Raw genomic sequence first — 7,680 nt, 5'->3', positions numbered from 1 at the left:
ATTCTGTACATAAGTAAGGATAGGAGGAAACTTCTACTCTTTAACTTGGAGTAGGAGCAATTTTCAATTGAGTGTCGAAAGTAATATGGAATTGCTTATTTTGCTTCACTACACTTTGTGATCGGTTTTGAAACCGTGAGCTAATTTCTCAGCCAATAAGAAGTAACACCACAACCAATGGTGACTTGCTTGCACACGTTTTTCTGCACTTCACAGCGGCTACATGCACTTGCCTTAAGCTTTGATTAGTTCACTGGATTGCCTTTGTACTTTGTGATTACTTTGCTTTTGGTCTTACGACACTTAATTGAAAACTGCTTTATTTTGTGAGTTAGACTTGTCACTGGAGCGAACAGTGATTTACTTGCGCTAGTATAAGTACTACCTAGTAATTTATACATACCCATACACCTATAAACTAGTAGGTATTCAACGCAAGCCAACCAAAAGTTTGTTCCATATGGCACTGGTTATTCAAAAGGTGGATAATGCTATCCACCGGATCAGTCAATATCCAGTGGACAGTTGGTTTGTGATTTATTCCATGGATAGCGTTATCCACCCTTTAAACAACTGGACCCAGAAGGTTTAAAAAAAAATAATAAATTTTGAGTTTCATCTACATTCTGGTACATGTACTGTAAAATGACCCTAGTCAGCTTCCGCCATTCTCGATGGCATCAACTAGTGAAGCGATATCTTATTGCATTGCTGTAAGTTGTGTTACTAGAAGTTTGTACAAAGATGTGGCTGAGTAGAGTCCTTTAAGGAGTAAACGTACCCCAAACAGACTTTGCCATAATTACATGTTAATTACATGTTACATCAAAAGCGTTCTTGGCTCGAGACAGTCACATAACATGGCACTTACGTTGACAAGTTCTACATTTTCCAACTGAAAGAAAGACTTTTTTTTTCCACCACCAAATATTGTCTCGGATTGGTCTTTACTTGTGAGAAAAAAACATTCATTTCTCTCTCTGAATAATCAGAGACACTGTTAGTGTACAGATTTCAAATAAAAACAGCATGCGACTAGGCTTATTAAATAGCCCCTTTGCATGATCTGGCCACATGGTACAAAATCAGCCATGCTGGACCGCAAAACACGCAGTGGCACATTCAGAACAAAGCGACTCGCACCAATTAAGCTTCACCTTCCTGCGTTATGGATGTCCCACTGAGTAACTTGCGTCCCGGTTCGTCCGAAGGGCCTATTCCTCTTGTTCCCGTTCCAAGGGAGCAATTTCGAATTTCTCACACAAAAAATAATACCCTAAAATTCAACAGCTACCGGCCACGTCTGCTTAAACTCAATTATCTTGGAGGAGGCATGTCGAGGCGGCGGTAAAAACATACCACCCTACCCTGTCGTTGACCGTGTCACTTAATTTTTACAGCAAAAACTCTAAACTCCCTTTATAAAAACAAGCTATGTCACGCAATTTTAGGCAATTTCGGCACTGGCAAACACACAAAAAAGGAAAGAAAGAACGAGGTCCATATTGCGCCATCTTTGACCGAGCAAGAACGGCAACGACAATAAATGAAAAGGAAGCCAGTTGCATGCAAAATCGATGGCGCGTGCTACTTTATCCTGATTGGGCAAGCTGAAAAATAAAATCATTTCATTGGTTTACAAGTTTTATGCGTGGCTGTCAAATTCTTGAATGGTACGAGTCGAAGTGGTCGAACTAAAGGACACGATGCGACACAACAAGAATAGCTTTTAGAAGTGTTTTGAAATGGCTAAACTTGAAAATCAATGTTGAGTTTGAAGCCGTGAAACAAGAATGCTCATTCAATCTGGGCGCCGCTTTCGATTCTTGGACATTTTCCTCTGGCGTTTCAATCTGTAGTGCAAACCAAACCTTGCCTGACACGAGCTAAATATTGAAAGCGCAGTTGCTGAAAGCGCTTAGAACTTACCAATTCACGGAAAAGGGCCGAACTTGTCTTTATCATTGATGTAAATGTTTGACCAACTCTTGTTCAACTTCAGTGTTAGGGGCTTCGGTGAAAAGATGTTAGTGCCAGTGATTCAAGAAGTTCGAAATTTGATACGGTAAGATTTTTGAAGTCTTTTGACGTCTCGTCGGCAGAACATGCTCGTTTGTTTCCGTTATAGTTTTCCTTGGCGCTTTTACAGAGTGTCCTAGAGCATCATTAAGCTCGCTATTGGACTCAATTTTAAACAAATTCGAAGAACTGAATTTGTTCCTCCTCGGGGCGGGCTTGTTGTAGTAAGCCCCGGCGGAAAAGCTCTGTAATAGCAACCGAAAGTCTTCAGGCTAAGAAATATGCTCACATAACAAGATAACAAAATACCTCGATAATTTGACAATCGAGTTTTACACGAATTAAGAATAGCCTGAAGACTTTAAAAAATTTCAACCTACAAAGTGACCTAGGTGACCGTTTTTTAAAACTTTTCTTACATCCGGGAACTTCATAAGAATGAAACCAATGAAACTACAAGGTACGAGTGACAAGGCTGTCTTCCTTGAAATGTTAAAATTTTGTTAATAGGATAACAATGATATTTTTATATGATTAAAAATGATATATTATATTAGGCTGTCTCGAAGCAAAGACAGTTCACAATGTACAAGAAATAGCAGAACCTAACATGACGTTTAATTTATTTTTCCCGCGAACGGCAAAAATTCAACTCGTGCCGTCTGCCGTTTGGCGTTCGTACGCGGAAATGAGTAGTTTTTTGTTTGTTGTGAATGTGGGATTTCTTTCTTATATTTATGAGGGATTAATTTTAGGATTCGATAAATAGGTAGCAAAATGAAAGGCAAGCTCGCGTTTGTCGTTTATGTTCATTTCAAGAAACAAGGTACGTAAAACGTTTTTGAAGTGTCAATCGTTCTAGCCGAGTGGAATACAATGCAACAACAATTTAATTTCATTTCACTGTATTTGGAAGCGGCTATATTGTTGATCATGAACTTGAGCCACGGAAAAAAATACCATTGGTATTGAAGTAGAAACTGAGTCATTGAGATAATACGTATCGAAATAATATTAGTTTAAACAGTAAGTTAAAGATATGAAGTTCACAGCCCATGCATAACATAATAATTTCAGACAAATAACTTGAAAAAAAAAAAAAAAAAAAAAAAAACAATTATGCTATGACATACTCATAGACCAGTCCTACAAATGCCGCAAAATATGATATATATATTTTTTTCGGAATTAAATGGAGTTTTCAGCAAACAACGATTTCTTGGACGAACCAGTTCAAGAAAAATAAATGACAAGACGCCGAACGCTAAAAAAAACCCAACAACAATGAAAGTCCACCCAAAACACAAACTAAGACAGTGCGAAAAAGGAAAAAGGAGATCGAAAAAAGCAGAAAAACAAGCAAATAAGAAAGAAAAAAAAAATCAAAACGGAATTTCCGGGGAGGAATCACTTGGCCCCCAAGCCTGATCGAAAGTAATTCCTTGGTCTTAGACGCAAATCTCCACCCGGGGAGGTTGTCATTCGGCCCCCAAGCCAGTTCTAGAATGACCCCTATAAAGCGTGATTCGAACCCTCGACCCATGATGACTTCGTTGTCCTCGCTGCGCGCCGCGATTTCCACTCGGCCACCTCTGCAACTCCTTGAGAATATTAGTATATTTGGTCGGTGTAGTAAGTTTTTTTAATAGGGGGGTTCCGACTGAGAGTGCGCACACTGTTGGTTTAGTTAAAATGGGCTAAAATCGGCAAACGTAGAATTTTATTTGGTGCAAATAGTGTTTCGCAACAATCTAAACTTAGAAAAGATTTCAAATCGAGCGATTTTCCGCTACCGACAACTTAGTTCAGACCTGGCAAACTGCATGTCCCACAAGTCTTGGACGTTGTCGGAGATCAAAACATGTTTGACCCGGCACCAAAAGACAGCGAGCAAATGCCGTTGGCGAAGTCAAAAATTTTGCCGACCTTCTGAGCTCCAGGCTCAGATTAAGGCTGGAAATTGCTCTGTCACTAAAGTGACCGCAAAAACATGCAGAGCACGAGTGACAAGGCTGTCTTCCTTGAAATTCAATTTACGCAAAAGGGTTGAACTTGTCTTTATCATTGATGTAAATGTTTGACCAACTCTTGTTCAACTTCAGTGTTAGAGGCTTCGGTGAAAAGATGTTAGTGCCAGTGATTCAAGAAGTTCGAAATTTGATACGGTAAGATTTTTGAAGTCTTTTGACGTCTCGTCGGCAGAACATGCTCGTTTGTTTCCGTTATAGTTTTCCTTGGCGCTTTTACAGAGTGTCCTAGAGCATCATTAAGCTCGCTATTGGACTCAATTTTAAACAAATTCGAAGAACTGAATTTGTTCCTCCTCGGGGCGGGCTTGTTGTAGTAAGCCCCGGCGGAAAAGCTCTGTAATAGCAACCGAAAGTCTTCAGGCTAAGAAATATGCTCACATAACAAGATAACAAAATACCTCGATAATTTGACAATCGAGTTTTACACGAATTAAGAATAGCCTGAAGACTTTAAAAAATTTCAACCTACAAAGTGACCTAGGTGACCGTTTTTTAAAACTTTTCTTACATCCGGGAACTTCATAAGAATGAAACCAATGAAACTACAAGGTACGAGTGACAAGGCTGTCTTCCTTGAAATGTTAAAATTTTGTTAATAGGATAACAATGATATTTTTATATGATTAAAAATGATATATTATATTAGGCTGTCTCGAAGCAAAGACAGTTCACAATGTACAAGAAATAGCAGAACCTAACATGACGTTTAATTTATTTTTCCCGCGAACGGCAAAAATTCAACTCGTGCCGTCTGCCGTTTGGCGTTCGTACGCGGAAATGAGTAGTTTTTTGTTTGTTGTGAATGTGGGATTTCTTTCTTATATTTATGAGGGATTAATTTTAGGATTCGATAAATAGGTAGCAAAATGAAAGGCAAGCTCGCGTTTGTCGTTTATGTTCATTTCAAGAAACAAGGTACGTAAAACGTTTTTGAAGTGTCAATCGTTCTAGCCGAGTGGAATACAATGCAACAACAATTTAATTTCATTTCACTGTATTTGGAAGCGGCTATATTGTTGATCATGAACTTGAGCCACGGAAAAAAATACCATTGGTATTGAAGTAGAAACTGAGTCATTGAGATAATACGTATCGAAATAATATTAGTTTAAACAGTAAGTTAAAGATATGAAGTTCACAGCCCATGCATAACATAATAATTTCAGACAAATAACTTGAAAAAAAAAAACAAAAAAAAAAAAAACAATTATGCTATGACATACTCATAGACCAGTCCTACAAATGCCGCAAAATATGATATATATATTTTTTTCGGAATTAAATGGAGTTTTCAGCAAACAACGATTTCTTGGACGAACCAGTTCAAGAAAAATAAATGACAAGACGCCGAACGCTAAAAAAAACCCAACAACAATGAAAGTCCACCCAAAACACAAACTAAGACAGTGCGAAAAAGGAAAAAGGAGATCGAAAAAAGCAGAAAAACAAGCAAATAAGAAAGAAAAAAAAATCAAAACGGAATTTCCGGGGAGGAATCACTTGGCCCCCAAGCCTGATCGAAAGTAATTCCTTGGTCTTAGACGCAAATCTCCACCCGGGGAGGTTGTCATTCGGCCCCCAAGCCAGTTCTAGAATGACCCCTATAAAGCGTGATTCGAACCCTCGACCCATGATGACTTCGTTGTCCTCGCTGCGCGCCGCGATTTCCACTCGGCCACCTCTGCAACTCCTTGAGAATATTAGTATATTTGGTCGGTGTAGTAAGTTTTTTTAATAGGGGGGTTCCGACTGAGAGTGCGCACACTGTTGGTTTAGTTAAAATGGGCTAAAATCGGCAAACGTAGAATTTTATTTGGTGCAAATAGTGTTTCGCAACAATCTAAACTTAGAAAAGATTTCAAATCGAGCGATTTTCCGCTACCGACAACTTAGTTCAGACCTGGCAAACTGCATGTCCCACAAGTCTTGGACGTTGTCGGAGATCAAAACATGTTTGACCCGGCACCAAAAGACAGCGAGCAAATGCCGTTGGCGAAGTCAAAAATTTTGCCGACCTTCTGAGCTCCAGGCTCAGATTAAGGCTGGAAATTGCTCTGTCACTAAAGTGACCGCAAAAACATGCAGAGCACGAGTGACAAGGCTGTCTTCCTTGAAATTCAATTTACGCAAAAGGGTTGAACTTGTCTTTATCATTGATGTAAATGTTTGACCAACTCTTGTTCAACTTCAGTGTTAGAGGCTTCGGTGAAAAGATGTTAGTGCCAGTGATTCAAGAAGTTCGAAATTTGATACGGTAAGATTTTTGAAGTCTTTTGACGTCTCGTCGGCAGAACATGCTCGTTTGTTTCCGTTATAGTTTTCCTTGGCGCTTTTACAGAGTGTCCTAGAGCATCATTAAGCTCGCTATTGGACTCAATTTTAAACAAATTCGAAGAACTGAATTTGTTCCTCCTCGGGGCGGGCTTGTTGTAGTAAGCCCCGGCGGAAAAGCTCTGTAATAGCAACCGAAAGTCTTCAGGCTAAGAAATATGCTCACATAACAAGATAACAAAATACCTCGATAATTTGACAATCGAGTTTTACACGAATTAAGAATAGCCTGAAGACTTTAAAAAATTTCAACCTACAAAGTGACCTAGGTGACCGTTTTTTAAAACTTTTCTTACATCCGGGAACTTCATAAGAATGAAACCAATGAAACTACAAGGTACGAGTGACAAGGCTGTCTTCCTTGAAATGTTAAAATTTTGTTAATAGGATAACAATGATATTTTTATATGATTAAAAATGATATATTATATTAGGCTGTCTCGAAGCAAAGACAGTTCACAATGTACAAGAAATAGCAGAACCTAACATGACGTTTAATTTATTTTTCCCGCGAACGGCAAAAATTCAACTCGTGCCGTCTGCCGTTTGGCGTTCGTACGCGGAAATGAGTAGTTTTTTGTTTGTTGTGAATGTGGGATTTCTTTCTTATATTTATGAGGGATTAATTTTAGGATTCGATAAATAGGTAGCAAAATGAAAGGCAAGCTCGCGTTTGTCGTTTATGTTCATTTCAAGAAACAAGGTACGTAAAACGTTTTTGAAGTGTCAATCGTTCTAGCCGAGTGGAATACAATGCAACAACAATTTAATTTCATTTCACTGTATTTGGAAGCGGCTATATTGTTGATCATGAACTTGAGCCACGGAAAAAAATACCATTGGTATTGAAGTAGAAACTGAGTCATTGAGATAATACGTATCGAAATAATATTAGTTTAAACAGTAAGTTAAAGATATGAAGTTCACAGCCCATGCATAACATAATAATTTCAGACAAATAACTTGAAAAAAAAAAACAAAAAAAAAAAAACAATTATGCTATGACATACTCATAGACCAGTCCTACAAATGCCGCAAAATATGATATATATATTTTTTTCGGAATTAAATGGAGTTTTCAGCAAACAACGATTTCTTGGACGAACCAGTTCAAGAAAAATAAATGACAAGACGCCGAACGCTAAAAAAAACCCAACAACAATGAAAGTCCACCCAAAACACAAACTAAGACAGTGCGAAAAAGGAAAAAGGAGATCGAAAAAAGCAGAAAAACAAGCAAATAAGAAAGAAAAAAAAATCAAAACGGAATTTCCGGGGAGGAATCACTTGGCCCCCAAGC

Source organism: Oculina patagonica, chromosome 3 (assembly GCF_052425735.1).
Source record: "Oculina patagonica isolate OP01 chromosome 3, crgOcupat, whole genome shotgun sequence".
NCBI classification, from domain to species: Eukaryota; Metazoa; Cnidaria; class Anthozoa; order Scleractinia; family Oculinidae; genus Oculina; species Oculina patagonica.
The sequence above is the reverse complement of the archived record's forward strand: the minus strand, read 5'-3'. Positions refer to the sequence as shown.